A 16321-nucleotide genomic window follows, 5' to 3' on the forward strand; every position below is an offset into this window, starting at 1 on the left:
AAGAAAGAAGGAGGTTAGAAAGGCAGGAAGTTCGCTGGTTTAGAGACCACTTAAGGTGCCTGCCAACGGGGGTGGAGCCCTGCTGAGTGAGGTGGTGCTGACCTGGTGGGTGGGGTCATCAGCGAGAGGTGATGGGCCATTCCTGGCAGTTCAGAACAGACAACAGATGTGCTCTGACTACAGGAAACATCCCTTTAAGCCAGGCACTGCTCTGCCGGGAGTGAGAGTGCTTACTAAATTGGTCACTGGAGCATAGGTGCTTCCCCAGTATCTCCGTCACTTGAAATCCCCTGCAGTAAGGACATACATCCCCATAGCTTCTTCCGGTTACCACCCAGACAATTGCCAGTCACTTCTTCACAGGTTGTACGATGAATGAGAATCCCTCTCAAAAGTGAACTACTTCCACTTTGCTGCACACCTGAAACTAACACAACATTGTTAATCAACTATACTCCAATATAAAATAAAATTTATTAAAAGTCCAACTTCCAACAATCCTATATTTCTAATTTTATGCTAACTCATCACTCCAGTAGCTCCATAAGTGTGCCATGAAACTTACATTTTCACTTGCATTTCAAGTGGCCCTGGCATGCACCTGGTGGGCACATACAGCAACATGACTTGAGTGCCTTTTGTCAACCACCATGGATCAAAGCCACTCAGATGAACACACAGCAGTGGCGGGAAGCAGGACCACAGCAGGGGAATAAACAGATTGGTCAGCACTTGGGAAGATGAGGAAACAACACAGGGACCCGCACTGGCCACGGGGGCACATCTGACTCCGTGCCATCACATAGCGGCTAATGGGATATGAGGATTGTGTTAACTGTACTCTTCAGAATTCTAAAATAAAAAATACTTCTGAGGGAAACCGAGCCATGGTGCCTCAGCCTGCACGCGGTCGCTGAGTGGGCATGATGAGACGGCGCGGCCTGGAGACTCAGCTGCAGTGCTCAGGCATCAGGGTTTCACCGAGCCCAGCAGTGGTATGGGACTAGAGGGAGGCCTGGGGTTCCAGTAGTTACTGGTTTTGTTACCAAGAAGAGGAAGGTCCATTCCTCTTTGCTCTGTTGTCCTTTCTTAGACCTGCGGCCAAAGGAAAAAATGTAACTTGTGGAACTTGAAAGTTGCTTGAAAATTCAATATAAAATAGTAGTTAGTGGGGTTTCCTTCATCCAAAACCATCTTGCTAAAGCACATATCAGGGGACGGTCAGTGACTGAAGCCAGGGTATAAGGGTTCACAGATGGACAGCTAGGAAGCGGTTGGCTAAGGGCCCAACAGGACATCTGTTAGCCAGGAAAGTCAGACCTGAGAATAAAATATTTTAGAATATTATTTTCCTCTGGACTAGACTTACAAAGCATAACACAAGATGAAGAGGAAATGTTTCCAAGAGAAACAACCTGGAGTAGAGGGAGGCCTCGTTATCTTTGTACTCTTAGTAAGTCACCAAGCATGGAGTTCATAGAGGAGAATTCCCGATCCCCCCAGATCACAGAGAATGTCGCGTGATGTTAATTTTCATTATTTTATGCTAACTGTGCTACATAACGTTTCAGTGTAAGTCTCAAAGTGCTGGCTAGAGTAGGCCGAGCCAGCAAGCAGATGCCCTCTGGGAGGACTCGTGCAAGAAGTCCGCTCCTGGCCGCTACCCTCTCCTCCGTTACTGCTCTCCTGCGGTCCCCTCCAGGGTAACGTGCATATGGGCATTTACGAAGGAAAGCTGTCATGTGGCATTGCACACAGACTTCAGGGTAAAATCGTAGATGTTTTAAATAAATTACAGCTACACATTTTCTTAATCAACCCAGGTTCTAAGCATTAATCATATAGATTAAGGCCCAATTAAGGCCCGTCTACTTTCTTTCTTGAATAAGATAGCTGTTGTTTTAAAAATACATATAATAATAAATGCTAATCATCAGAAGTTTAAAAAATTAAGAATTCTAGTGTATCAAGATCCTACTACCAGTGATTTCTGTAATATAACAATACATATACACATACGTGCGCACACACACATATACACACGTGCTGAAATCTTGGCATTCACGAGTTAATCATTTGCAGTTTTAGTGATTCACGAGTAACTCCAAGTTCAACAATGTACGAATGTCACTTCGGTGTGTGAGAGCATGTCACTTTGGTGTTATCACTAAGCTAACGAGCTATCTTGCTGAAGTTCCTGCCTCGACTACCTGGATCTCTGGATGTCATAAATTAATGCATAAGAGAACCCGAATTCAATCCATTCAATAAATACATTTATTTGAAAGCCCTACTGATATCAATAGAGACGCATTCACACTAAGTGTATAAAGGAAGAGGGTGGGATTAATAAGCAGCAGCCTCATTGACATACGTGGAAAGAAAGGGACACACGTGTGGAACTCACAGGGAGTAGAGAAGAAAATTGGGAAACCAGAAACCATGGCTACTCTCTCTGCCCTGCCTTAGGGATTTACTTGCTTCTAGTTGGTTCTTTCTGTGCCTCTGTGTTCCCCTCCCCAGTTTTCTCTGCTTCCTCCTCTTGCAAATGCCTAAAAATGGCCACCTCACCCTCCAAGGATAAATGAATCTGTCTTATGATGCAGAGAAACTGTCACATTTTCAGTGTCTCAATTTCAGCATCCCTGGAGTGGAATCAGAATGGCACAGTTCATCTTTGACTGTCAGGCCAAGGCCTGCTAGTCCTTTGGAAGGACTGTCTTTTTTTTTTTTTTTTTGCTTTGAAACCATATTTATATAATTCAGTAAAAGATAAAAAGCGGATGCATTCACCCATCAGTGTACTTATTTAACTGAGTGATTTCAATCTAGTGTGAATATGCTAAACTATTACTTCTCTTGGACATTTACAGTTTAACCCATTTATTCAGTATAAGTATAGATTGAAAAGTTTTATGTAAAGACATCTCAAGCATCAGTAACTTTTCCTGCAGATTGGGGGGAAGTGGTGGGTTGAGTAAGATAAAATTCAAACTCTGGCCTTAGAAGTGATCTGACATTGTCCTTGTACATGGCTGGATCCAGAGAGTCTATTTCAAATCTCTCTTGTGGGAGATGGAGCTGGTCTAGTCAGATGCTGGAGGCTTATTCCCACAGGTATTTAGAGGCTCAGGGGAACCAGGACTCTTCCCTGTCTTCCAGGCAGAGGGCAATTCAGCAAGTTTACATCTTCTATAGAAGGATGGTCTCCTTGAGTCCAATATCTATCCTGATCTCGTCAGCTGTCCTCCCTCTTATGAAGGGCAGCCTCCCTTGGAAGGGGCCATGGACATCTTTGGCGTACAGATGCTCAGACCACCAGAACTTAGCACTTAGTCTTTAATGTGACAGTGTGATCTCCTTCCTTCGTAGCTGTAAAACAGATGAAACTTTATTTGGGTCTTTGCAGTTGATTTTGTATTCAGGGAATGATTTATCTTCCCGAATATGAATTCTGACAATAATCTCTGAAAAATTAATGTTTGGCCTTGGGAGATTGCGTATATGGGGTGTGTGTATATGGGGTGTGTGTGTGTGTGTGTGTGTGTGTGTGTTTAAGCAAATCATCTTCTGTTGGAAGACTGGGAATAATGGAAAGGGTTTTACCCTAATGGGAAAACCTTCAAGGTCTTTGACTAAAGTGCTGAAGCCCAGGTGCTTTAGCAATGTTTTACTGACAGCTCTTCCTCTGCAACTTGATATTGGTATAGTTTGATTAAATCAGACTTTAGGAAGCATGCTAAAGTGGTTATTATACAATAAGAACGTACCAGTGGGATAGGAATGTACCGGTGGGTGAGGAAATAAATCCAACACCCAGAGCAGGTCACTTGGTCTGGGTTCCCCAAAATGCAGTTTCATAGGTGCAGCTAGTTTATTTGGAAAGAGGATCTCAGGAAGCAGATGCAAGAGAGTGGGCAGAGGCAGGGAAGGGAGAGAAGTCAGCAGAGGCTGTATTTTGAGCTGTACTTGTTGTAGGCGAGTAGAGCTTCATCCACCTGGGAGCCTCTGAAGAGCCTGGGGGAAAATGCCTCAGAAAGGCCTCACAGGAAGATGGGAACATCTGTCCATGGGTTTCCACCTTCCTGAGGCTTGGGTTGCCCCCAGGGGCATTAGCTCCACTGCTCCTGGGCAGGGGCTGAGTGTCCTCCTAGGCCTTCACAGCAAGCCCTGAGGCAGGGCGACTGAGAGCCACTGCTGGTTGTAACCTGGAGAGCCCAAGGCCTGCGGTGAGGGCTCCAAAAGCAATGGCTGGAGCTGGGGATGGAGTTTCTCTAGAAGGTGGTGGAAGTTCCCACTGTAGAGGCGCCTGCAGGGAAGCTGAGTTCTCAGGACAGGGAGCTAGTCTGGGACCTGGGAAGTATCCTGAGAGCATCTCCCATGGAAAGTTTACCTATTACTTTGTTTTCTTTGTTTTCCCAAGAACTGTGGGACTAGTTGTATTTCCCAGAAGTGCTCAACCTTTCAATATTCTCTAGCTAGCATCAAACATCTGCATACAGTTGCCTAACTCCATCTGCGGTTAGTGTTTTCCCAGGTTTTCATTAACCATATGTATATATCTATCTGTATGTGTATATAAGTATGTAAATAAAACTTCTGGATGATTTGAAAGTAAGTTGCAGATGTTACGTCACTTCACTCCTAAATACTTCAGCATTCTTAAGAGCGGCATTCTCCTGCATGACCACAATACCATTCTCATAGCTACAGAGATAATTCAATTATGTCATCTAAGAGAGAACTCATTTTCAGATTCCCCAACTGTCTCCAAGATGTCATCTAAAGTACTGACCCACCCCAGATCCAATCTGGTTCACACACCGAAGCCGTTAAATGTTAGTTTCTTTTAGTCTAAAACTTACCCCTTGCCTTTTCTTCCTTTTCATGATAATTGACTGTTTTTTTAAGAATCTGGGCCAGATTCTTAAATTAACCACATTCTGCATTTGTCTGATGGTTTCCTTGTGATGAGATTCAAGCCAAATTCTTTTGGTAAGAGTATAAATAGAAGATATTGAATATTTCTTATTGTATGTACCACGTCAGGAATTCCAAAATGTCAGGTTTTCTCACTGTTGGTGCTGTTAAATTAGATCACTTCGATAAGGAACCAACCAGTCTCTCAATTCTAAAACCACATCTTCCCCCATCTAATTAGTAATTAACCTATGTAATCTGTAAGTAATCTGTGGGATGAGGGTTTTTGTGTATAACATCCCGTTCCCACAACATTTTATCTCATCGTTTTATCATCTATCTAATGATCACTGATGAATCAGCAATTAATGATCACTCAGGGGTGCTGTTTAAAATTCTATCATTCTTTCTAAATTTATTCGCCGGCAGTTGTAAATAAGAACTTGCCTTCTTCTGCCTTTTCTTTCTTTTTGCTTTTGAATTTTACATGGACTCATGCAATTTTTTACTGTTATGACTTATTATTGTCATTATTCTTTTTGACGAACTGACCCATTTTGGGGCAGTGGGAGCCTCTTCCAGACCATGTGTTTGTTGGTTTTTTGGTTTTTTTGGTAAGTGTCCTTTGACCCTGTTTATCTTTCACTGAATTCTTCCTTGATTTCTGGTAAAACAAGATGATATCCCAGGCTCACCTCAGACTCCCCCGGTCCCAGGCCTAGCTTCAGATATTTCTTCAAGTGTTCCTGGTTCCTTTTTGTAAGAAATGGGATTTAGAAAACAAGCTCTTGCAACTAGAGATTATCAGACTAAGTGAAGTAAGTCAGAAAGAGAAAGACAAATACCATACTATATCACTTAATGTGAAATCTAAAATATAACTCAAATGAACCTATCTATGAAACAGAAACAGAATCATGGATATAGAGAACAGACTGGCGGTTGCCAAGGGGGAGGGATGGCGTGGGAGGTTGGGATTAGCAGATGCAAGCTTTTATATACAGAATGGATAAACAACAAGGTCCTACTCTACAGCACAGAGAACTATATTCAATGTCCTATGATAAACCATAATGGAAAAAACTGTTTTAAAAATAATGTATATATTGTATAACTGAATCACTTTGCTGTACAGCAGTACTTAACACAATATTGTAAATTAACTATACTTCAATAAAAAAAAAAACAAGATCTGATGTTTGTTGCTTTAGATCATTTTGGTATACAGACCCCCCAAAAAAAAGGTAGTATTTTTAAATGTTGATAAGGGCTATAGAGAAAAAAATAAACAGGGAGGAGAAGGCAAAGATAGCAATTTCAAAAGGGAACAAAGGAATTAGGACATTAAGAAAAAATGGAAGAGTAGAGCATAAAGGGAGGTGCGCTCCCTCCCACACCCACCCTCCAGCCGTTGAAGGCGACCAGCAGATGGGCAGGAAGAGGCTGGAGAAGTGAGGACAGCTGAGAGGATGGCTCAGGCGCAGACTCAAGACTGAGCACCCCACCCCACCCCCGCTTCTCGGCACGCCAGCCACGCCAGGACGTCAGGAGGAGTGATGAGTAGTGGTTGGGGGGCAAGCTGGCGGTTGGGTTACAGAATCATGGCCATTTTTTTAAGTAATTAATTTTTTATTGGGGTATAGTTGATTTACAGTGTTGTGGTAGTTTCTGCTGTACAGCAAAGCGAGTCAGTTATACAAACACCAATCTCCACTCTTGTTTAGATTCTATTCCCATATACGCCATCACAGAGTATTGAGTAGAGTTCCCTGTGCTATATGGTAGGTTCTTATTAGTTATCTATTTTATATATAGTAGTGTGTACAAGTCAGTCCCAATCTCCCAATTTATCCCTCACCCCCTGGTAACCATGAGTTTGTTTTCTACATCTGTAACTCTATTTCTGGTTTGTAGCTAAGTTCACTTGTACCTTTTTTTTTTTTTTTTTTGCGGTACGCGGACCTGTCACTGCTGTGGCCTCTCCTGTTGCGGAGCACAGGCTCCGGACGCGCAGGCTCAGCGGCCATGGCTCACGGGTGCAGCCGCTCTGCGGCATGTGGGATCTTCCCAGACCGTGGCACGAACCCGTGTCCCCTGCATCAGCAGGAGGACTCTCAACCACTGTGCCACCAGGGAAGCCCCTGTACCCTTTTTATAGATTCCACATATAAGCGGTAACATATGGTATTTGTCTTTCTCTGTCTGACTTACTTCACTTAGTATGATAATGTGTAGGTCCATCGATGTTACTGCAAATGGCACTATTTCATTCTTCTTTATGGCTGAGTAATGTTCCGTTGTATATGTGTACCACATCTTTTTTATCCATTACTCTGTCGATGGACATTTAGGTTGCTTCCATATCCTGGCTATTGTAAATGGTGCTTCAGTGAACACTGTGGTGAATGTATCCTTTCAAATTATGGTTTTCTCAGGATATAAGCCCAGGGGTGCAATTGCTGGATCATATGATAGCTCTATTTTTAGTTTTCTAAGGAATCTCCATACTGTTCTCCATAGTTGCTGCACCAATTTACATTCCCACCAACAGTGGAGGAGGGTTCCCTTTTCTCCACACCCTCTTCAGCATTTATTGTTTGTAGACTTCTCCGATGGTGGCCATTCTAACTGGTATAAGGTGATACCTCACTGTAGTTTTGATTTGCATTTCTCTAATAATTAGTGATGCTGAGCATCTTTTCATATGCCTCTTGACCATCTCCATGGCTTCTTTGGAGAAATGTCTATTTAGGTCTTCCACCCTTTTTTTGTTTGGGTTGTTTGTTTTTTTTGAAATTGAGCTGCATGTGCTGTTTGTATATTTGGGGGATTAATCCCTTGTCGGTCACTTCATTTGCAAATATTTTCTCCCATTCTGTGGGTTTTCTTTTTGTTTTGTTGATGGTTTCCTTGCTGTGCAAAAGCTTTTAAGTTTAATTAGGTCCCATTTGTTTATTTTTGTTTCTATTTTCATTACTCTAGGAGGTGGATTGAAAAAGATCTTGCTGTGGGCTTCCCTGGTGGCACAGTGGTTAAGAATCCGCCCGCCAATGCAGGGGACACGGGTTCAAGCCCTGGTCCGGGAAGATCCCACATGCCGCGGAGCAGCTAAGCCCGTGAGCCACAACTACTGAGCCTGTGCTCTAGAGCCCGCAAGCCACAACTACTGAGTCTGCGTGCCACAACTACTGAAGCCCGCACACCTAGAGCCCATGCTCCAAAACAAAAGAAGCCACCGCAATGAGAAGTGTGTGCACCACAACAGAGAGTAGCCCCTGCTCGCTGCAACTGGAGAAAACACAACACAGCCAAAATAAATAAAATAAATAAAAATAAATAAGTTTTTTAAAAGCCTTATTAAAAAATAAAAATTTTTTTAAAAAAGCAAGGACTCTTTAAAAAAAAAAAGAAAAGAAAAGATCTTGCTGCAATTTATGTCAAAAAATGTTCTATGTTTTCCTCTAGGAGTTTTATATTATCTGGCCTTACATTTAGGTCTTTAATCCATTTTGAGTTTATTTTTGTGTATGGTGTTAGAGAATGTTCTAATTTCATTCTTTTAGGTGTAGCTCTCCAGTTTTCCCAGCACCACTTGTTGAAGAAACTGTCTTTTCTCCATTGTATATCCTTGCCTCCTTTATCATAGATTAGGTGACCATAGGTATGTGGGTTTATCTCTGGATATTCTATCCTGTTCCATTGATCTATATTTCTGTTTTTGTGTCAGTAACATACTGGTTTGATGACTAGCTTTGTAGTATAGTCTGAAGTCAGGGAGCCTGATCCCTCCAGCTCTGTTTTTCTTTCTCAAGGCTGCTTTGGCTATTGGGGGTCTTTTGTGTCTCCATACAAATTGTAAAATTTTTGTTCTAATTCTGTGGAAAATGCTACTGGTAACTTGATAGGAACTGCACTGAATCTGTAGATTACTTTGGATTGTATAGTCATTTTGACAATATTGATTCTTCTGACCCAAGAACATGGTATATCTCTCCATCTGTTTGCGTCATCTTTGATTTCTTTCATCAGTATCTTATAATTTTCTGAGTATAGGTCTTTTGCCTCCTTAGGTAGGTTTATTCTTAGGTATTTTATTCTTTTCGATATGATGGTAAATGGGATTGTTTCCTTAATTTTTTTTTTGGTGGTACGCGGGCCTCTCACTGTTGTGGCCTCTCCCGTTGCGGAGCACAGGCTCCAGACGCGCAGGCTCAGCGGCCATGGCTCACGGGCCCAGATGCTCCGCGACACGTGGGATCTTCCCGGTCCAGGAAGTAACATTTTGAAGACAGACAATCATTTTGCATTCAGTCATTCATCCAGAATGTAGACCAATTGTTCACCAATATTTTATACCAAGTGGAGAAGGCTTTTGGCATAGCTACTTATTTCACTTTGAAAATGTTACACTCTTTAACCATTTTTTGAGGAAAATTTTTAGGAATAAAGCTAATTTCAGATTTTCTTGAAATTTCCTGGGTCATTGCTTCTGTGAACAGGAGTCAGTTATGGACTAAGTCACCCCATTTCAAATCCTCAAAAATTTCACATCGTTTGATCCACTGATTATACTTCTAGGAATAGTTATAGTGGAACAATCAGACATGCAGAGTTACAGATAGGAATATTTTCCAAGTGTTATTAATAATATGGAGAAATTGGATATAACTCAGAGTCCAAAAATAGGGGCCTCCTGAAGAAGTTAGGGTGTTTCCTTTAGGTGGAATATTACACAGCCACTAAGATCACATTTTGGCAGACTATAGCATAGTTTGAGGAAATGCTCATGATAAAATGTTTATGGGTAAAAGTCAGGGTCTATATCTATCTATCTATACATATATATATATAGGCATGTTTTTTAATAGGTAATTAGAACATTGCCAGAAAAGGGAAGATAAGAATAGGCAGAAACCGAATTAGTAAAATGTTAGACCAATCATCAGGAATATTGCAGCCCTGAAATTCCTGGGCAAAACTGTACACACTTTCTCAAAGATTATTAAAGAAATAAATACAAAGTATCAGTTTTTCATCCAAATTATAATATCACCATCAGAAACAATCAGCACAAAATACCGGCAACAATTAATTCTACACACAGAAGAAACGTTTGTTAGAGACTTTGTAAAACTGACAGAAGAATCTTGTAAAATCCGCAAGTTTTGACTTAGTAGAAATAAGCGACAGTAGGTAAACGCTGAATTTCTAGATTTTTGTCATGAGGAATCAATTCCTTTTAAAATGTGGTAAATAAACTTTACCATGACCAATTTTACTAAAAGTTTATTCCCAAACTGACTGAAAAGGGTTAGCTAGTTTTATTTTATTTTATTTGTAGACCCTAGAATGGCAGGACCCGTCCTCCACACCTTTGCTTTCCCTGGAGAGCTGGCAGGAGCTCAGAGAGGAACATTCACAGGGCAAACCTGAGGAGAATGGAGCTGGGGGAGCGGTCAGGGTGCCCCGCCTAGGCAGGAGCCCCATAGCACAGGATGAAGCCGAGGAAGCCCCACCTCCAAGGAACCACAAGGGCTTGGACAAGGGGCAAATGACGGTGACTAGTGTGACCTACAAACCAATGGGCTCTTCCTTAATGGTCTGGAAGGACCTGGATTCTTTGTGCTTCTCTAGTAGAAGGGACATCTGTGCTGGTTACACTCTATTCCTCCCCAGCTCTAACCCCTCAATCCATCCCCCCCGGCCTTCTGCTCTGGGCCTCAGGAGGCTGACCCTTATGGGCATGATTCCTTGTGCTCTCTCACCTTCTGGCTTCCTGAAGCATTTGGCCGGTGGAAGGGCACTGACTAAAGGTCAAAAACGGGGAGGAGAGAGAAGTCAGAATATGCTTTCCTGAGAACGCAACAGAAGTTGAGAGAACTAATCCAAGTATCTTCTGCAATGATTTTATGTACCTTGGGCCAAATCAGAGTGTTGAGTCAAGTGGGTCCTTCCAGGAAACCATGGAACTAGTGGATGATGACGGGGCATCACCCACTTGATTAGAGAGAAAGAACAGTCTTGGCATGAAAGAAGAATTGCAAATGACAAAAAAGCAAGTTTTGGGCTTCCCTGGTGGCGCGGTGGTTGAGAGTCCGCCTGCCGATGCAGGGGACACGGGTTCGTGCCCCAGTCTGGGAAGATCCCACATGCCGCGGAGCGGCTGGGCCCGTGAGCCATGGCCGCTGAGCCTGCGCATCCGGAGCCTGTGCTCTGCAACGGGAGACGCCACAACAGTGAGAGGCCCGCGTACCACAAAAAAAAAAAAAAAAAAAAAAAAGCAAGTTTTACCTGCCCAGTGTAACAACATAGATGAATGCAGGTAGAATGAGGGTTTATTATTCTCAATTACAAGTAAACTTTCAGGGATCAAGGAATATGAAGATAATTTGTTCCTCCAGTTACAACTATAGTTGGGGGTCCAACGAGACAAAAATATACAAGCTTATAAAAATATGGAAGTTACCAAAGATTGGAGCCAATCTTCTAGTATTCTTAGATACTTCTGGGTGGAAGAATATTGCCTGCACACTTTGCTTGGACCCATCTTTTGAGTATTCTTTTATCTGCGAAGATTGGGGCAGTGGTCCTTGGGACAACAGATCAAGTGGGATTTTTCCAGTTGCCCCAGAATTAGTGACTAAAGTCCAATTCCTAGGACAGAAATGTGCTGAGTATCCCCACTATAGTCAAGGTCATCTATAGCCTCCCCCCGTCCCGAACTAAAAAGGAGACCTGTAGCTTCCACCTGCCTCACCAGAGGAGGAGTGGGTGTGGGCAGGTCCCTGAGTTACCTTGTGATCCGGCCCAGCATTCATGATGAGAGGCTTCTCTCTTCTGCTTCTACAGAGAAGCAGGAAGTTCTTCTCCCCTACCTATCCCCACCCAGAGCCCAGAGAGGAAGGAGGTGCTAGAAGAATTATTTAGGGGAATTAGGAGTGCCTGAATAATAGATTGGCCTCTCTGGAGCAGAGAGGTCACGGCGTGAGGTCGGAGCGCCCAGCTGCACCATGGCCTACTGCCAGCAGGAAGGGAAGGATTGAATCATAGTTGTGACCAAAGAAGACCATGAATCTCGGAGCTGGTGGCCGATGACCCCAAAGATCCGTACGAGGAGCACGGACTGATCCTGCCCCACGGAGACATCAGCTGGAACTGCCCGTGCCTTGGGGGCGGCCTTTTTCCTGCTTCCACCGCCGCACAGAGGATGTCAAGGGGTCGGACTGCGTAGACCAGGTCCGGGCCATGCAGGAGTGCATGCAGAAGTACCCGGACCCCTATCCCCAGGAGAAGGAGGAGAAGCCAGCGGGTCGATTAAAGGAATCGGCTGCCTCTGAGGCCATGGCAACCAAAGAAGAGGAGGGGTCCAGCTGAGGAAGGCGCGGGGCGCTGGGCGCATGAATCTCTCCAAGAAATTGTCTTTCCCTCTGTTGTTCTGAGCGCTGTAATGTACAAACTACCTTACTGAACTGATCGGGGTCTTGGCCCCTTGACATATACACTGAAAAATGGGTTGCATGTATGTGTGTCTCACATAACCTATCAGCGAATGTAGCTGCCCCTTTGGAATTCTCTTTGAAATGATGTGCTGAATAATCTCAGCAAGCAAAAATCTTTATCTGGGGGTGTCTCTTGTGAGCGAGCTGATCTATTCTGATCCATTGTATCCCTTTTAGTAGATTTTATACCTACTTGGAAAGCGAAATAGAAACAAACATCTTCCTTTAAAAATGTTGGAGTAGGGCCATTCCTTGTAGAAGAGACGGGATGATCGGACCTTGAGTATATGATGAAGCACTCTGCTTCTTTGCTTTTTTTTTTTTTTTTTTTTTTTTTTGCGGTACGCGGACCTCTCACTGTCGCGGCCTCTCCCGTTGCGGAGCACAGGTTCCGGACGCGCAGGCTCAGCGGCCATGGCTCACGGGCCCAGCCGCTCCGTGGCATGTGGGATCCTCCCGGACCGGGGCACGAACCCGTGTCCCCTGCATCGGCAGGCGGACTCTCAACCACTTGCCACCAGGGAAGCCCTCTGCTTCTTTTCTGATATATTTTGGTTTCCAGTTTGCATTGAGCTCCAGGTTTTCTACGTTTGGAAAACAGAGCTTTGGACCCTCTGAGGGACTCCCTTTGTAAGTGAAGAGAAAGGCTGTTTTTTCCTGTTCTTTTTATTCCGAAAGCCCTGGTTTGGGGTCTCTGTTCACACTGGCTCTGTCTCAGCCTGTTCAGATGCAACGTTCTTGAGAGGTGGGGACCTAATCATTACCAAAGTAGCACCCGAGAGAGGAAACGGTGTCAATTAAAAGGAAAACCTGGGCTTCCCTGGTGGCGCAGAGGTTGAGAGTCCGCCTGCCGATGCAGGGGACACGGGTTCGAGCCCCGGTCTGGGAGGATCCCACATGCCACGGAGCAACTAGGGCCCGTGCGCCACAACTACTGAGCCTGCGCGTCTGGAGCCTGTGCTGCGCAACAAGAGAGGCCGCGATAGTGAGAGGCCCGCGCACCACGATGAAGAGTGGCCCCCGCTCACCACAACTAGAGAAAGCCCTCGCACAGAAACGAAGACCCAACACAGCCAAAAATAAATTAATTAATTCATCAATTAAAATAAAAAAAGAAAAACCTGATTTAAAAAAAGAAAAAAAAGATTGGCCTCTCTCTCCCCCGTAGATGCCCCCCATGCCAGCAAGATGAGAGGGACCCACTGCGGGATGTGCCAGAGAAGCAAAGGGAGTTACTCCTCCACCCAGCCCAGATCTCTGAAGCTCTTGGAGACATGAAGGGGGGATAAGGCATTCCAGTGTGGAGCTTAGATGCTGGGGGAGACAGGAGCCCTCGGGTCACCCAGGCACAGGACAAGAGATAGCAAGCCCTGCCCTGAACAGATGCTATAGACCTGGACTGTTGGTGCGGCTAACGGGACACACGGTTGCCCCCTTTTGAGGGAATACTCTGTGATAAAGGGTAGATCAGGGTGAAGCTGAACGCTGCCCCCACCCAAATCAAACACACACACCATCTACACAGAGAAAGGCATAGCAGAGAAGCCACCAGCATCAGATTGAAACAATCCAAGTCAAGGTAGGTCCAGAAGGGAAAGGGGATTAAGGAGCAGGTGCAGCCACACTCCCATCCCAGCCCTTGAGCCACAGTCTCTATAGAGACGATGGTGGGGATGCACATCAGATGCCACTGGACCAGATTTCATTTAGCTTTTTAAAATAAATTTTTAAGTGAAATGCGCATATAGAAAGTGCTTTAATTATAATTAAATTATAATCAATTATTAAAATTAAATTATAAGATTACAGCTCAATGAACCATCACAAAGTTGAACGCAACCCTAGATGTAAAGACTGAACATCACTGAAGCCACAGGCACCCCTCATGCCCCTCGCTGTCAATGTCCCCTCCACACAGGCAACCACTGTCCTGACTTCTAACAACAGAGACGAGTTCTGACTGTTTTTAAACTTTACCTAAATGGAACTTATACAGTGGGTTGCCTTTTGACTCTGGCTCCCTTGGTTCAGTGTTATGTTTCTGAGATGCATCCAAGTTGTGTGTGAAGCCATTCATTTATTTTTATTGCTATATAGCATTCCATTGCATGGCGTATTCCTTTCCTGAGCTGCTGTAACAAATTACCACAAACACAGTGGCTTACAATAGAAATTCATTCTCTCATGTTTCTGGAGCCAGAAGTCCAAAGATAGTATCACTGAGCCTTAGTCAAGGTGTCAGCAGAGCTGCACTTTTTCTGTCTTATAAGAAAGATCCATCCCTTGCCTTTCCCAGCTTCTGGTGGCGGCCGGCATTCCTGGACTAGGGGCCACATCACTCAGTCTCTGCTTCCTGGGTCACACTACCTTCTCTTCTGTGTATGTGAAATCTCCTTCTGTTTCCCTCTTAATAAGGTTACATCTGATTGTATTGGTGGTGGTAACAATAAACTTTACATTAGTGAGATCCATGATAGCCAAACTATAACTTTTCTTTTGCATCTTTCCTTATTGATCTGGATGGGTTCTATTGGACTTTCTCACTATCTTTATCAACCTGGTGCTAGGAGGAGGGTGAATGTTATATTCAACAGGACCAAGTACAGATGGAACCAATCTTAGTTAATCAATTCTTTTTAAGAACTGAAGCCTCCACTAGTGATATGAATTCTGGGTAGATATAATTTACTAAAAATAATAAGAAAAGAACATAGAGAGATTTTTTGCCCAATCAGATAGAATTCCATGATATTCATATTGCCAGAGAAATAATACAGGACTAGAAGAAATAACCAAGATGAGTCACCCCTACCCTTGCCAATTCTTTCCCTGACAGATGGAGAGATAAAAGATCTAAAACTGTGTATATAGTAAGAATTAACAGTCTAAAATGTAGTCACTTGTAGGAATATTATATCAATGATCATTTGAAAAGAACACATCAAGCATTTTGCTTATGGGACCCCAACTGGCTTCCCCCAGAAGGAGCTTGGATTTGAGAAGCCACGCAAAGTATTTCCTCCCCCTCACTCCACCCTCCACCCTTCTTTTCTCTTTTTTTCCTTCTTGCTCTTTCCCCTTGCTCCCTCCTTCCTTCTCCTTCCTTCCTTCCTTCCTTTCTTCTTTCTTTCTCTTTCCCTTTCCTCCTTCCTTTCTTATTTCTTTCTTTTTCTTTCTTTCTTTCCAATAGAAAGTATTTTATTGTTCTATTTTATAGCCCTATATTTAAATTTCAGTCAAGATGTTACCCTAACCCTAGAAAGGAATATAAAGAAAAGTAAATGTGGGACCTCCCTGGTGGCGCAGTGGTTAAGAATCCACCTGCCAATGCAGGAGACACAGGTTCGAGCCCTAGTCCGGGAAGATCCCACATGCTGCGGAGCAACTAAGCCTGTGTGCCACAACTACTGAGCCTGCGCTCTAGAGCCCACGTGCCACAACTACTGAAGGCCGTGCACCTAGAGCCTGTGCTCCGCAACAAAGAGAAACCACTGCAGTGAGAAGCCTGTGCCCCTGCTCACTGCAACTAGAGAAAGCCCGCACGTAGAAAGGAAGACCCAACACAGCCAAAAGTAAAGGTAATTCTTAAGTCTCGTTATTTCCAAAGGTCTCTTAGAATAAGAACCTTTAACATACCCATGTCAGTAAAGAAACTATAATCATGTCATTTTTTGTAAAGATGCTCTCTCTTCTAACCCAAGTTCTTCTCAGCAGGAGAGTTCCTCAATATAATCAGCAATAAAGAACGCTCTCTTCTTCCCTGGTCAAGTCTTCACAAGCACCCTGTGGTCAAGGTGCCACTCTCTGGACCGAGACCTACACAGATCCATGCTGATTCCCAGAGCTGAGCATGGAGAGCAATGGAGAAGGAGGGGACTGGAAGGGTCAGACAAAGTAAGAGA

General features: G+C 43.8%; 1 pseudogene; it reads left to right on the forward strand.

The window, feature by feature from the left end:
• Window positions 1-11930: 11930 nt before the first annotated feature.
• Window positions 11931-12294, forward strand: LOC137228543 (mitochondrial intermembrane space import and assembly protein 40 pseudogene; annotated as a pseudogene).
• The last annotated feature ends 4027 nt before the right edge of the window (window positions 12295-16321 follow it).

This window comes from Pseudorca crassidens, chromosome 8 (assembly GCF_039906515.1).
Source record: "Pseudorca crassidens isolate mPseCra1 chromosome 8, mPseCra1.hap1, whole genome shotgun sequence".
Taxonomy (NCBI): domain Eukaryota; kingdom Metazoa; phylum Chordata; class Mammalia; order Artiodactyla; family Delphinidae; genus Pseudorca; species Pseudorca crassidens.